The sequence below is a fragment of the Octopus bimaculoides genome, chromosome 10 (assembly GCF_001194135.2).
Source record: "Octopus bimaculoides isolate UCB-OBI-ISO-001 chromosome 10, ASM119413v2, whole genome shotgun sequence".
Classification (NCBI taxonomy): domain Eukaryota; kingdom Metazoa; phylum Mollusca; class Cephalopoda; order Octopoda; family Octopodidae; genus Octopus; species Octopus bimaculoides.
The window spans coordinates 91,022,852-91,023,763 of NC_068990.1; positions in this window are offsets into that span (position 1 = coordinate 91,022,852).

The following is a 912-nucleotide window of genomic DNA, read 5'->3' on the forward strand; positions in this document are numbered from 1 at the left end:
ACGATCGTACTGCATTAACTTTGGATATGCTTGTTGCTTATTTTGATTTTATATGTATGTATATATACATATACATACTTATATGAATATGTGTGTATGTATGTATCTGTGTATGCAACAGTTATATATTGTATTTCAAATACGAACATATAATGTGTTATCTCTGAGTATTTTAAAAATTGAATGAAATGACTTTGATCTTGGGTCCATGAGGATTGATTTCAGACTAAACACCCACAACAATACAATTAGTAAGAACAATAAAAATAGTATGACATCAACAATACACGCCACCCACGGGCACTGACATTGAAACCTATGAAACTCCTAACGCCAACACCACCATCCCACGAACTTTTGGCTCCAACTGGCTACAAGTGACATCAGCGTCTACGGCCAGACATGTGGGGGCATGTGCTTGTGTGTGTGCGTGTGTGTTCGATTCTGTATGCGAGTGTGTGTGTGTATGAGTGATTATGTATGAGTTGATTATGTTGTGTGTGTACGATTCTGTGTGTGTGTATGAGTGATTGTGCATGAGTGCGTGCGTGTGTGTTTGTGTGTATGCCTGTGTGTGCATGTGTCTATGTGTGTGTGTGTGTGTGTGTGTGTGTGTCTGTGTATGTACAAGTCTGTGCGCGAGTTTGTATGAGTGCGTGTGCGTGTGTGTGTGCGTGCGTGTGTGTGTGTGTCTATGCGCGCGCGTGTGTGTTTGTTTAGTCAAAAGTGCAAGGGGCGAATTGCCAATAAAATTCGCTGAGCCTTCAGTCAACTGTAACCATGCAGTATTTTCTCTTCCTCACCCCTTCACCTTTTTATCTCATTTTCATTATTACATCCACAGAAATAAGAATTTTCTGCTCCGACAAAGCAAATCTTTGCTGAGACATTTTTTTTTTTTTTTTTTTTTTT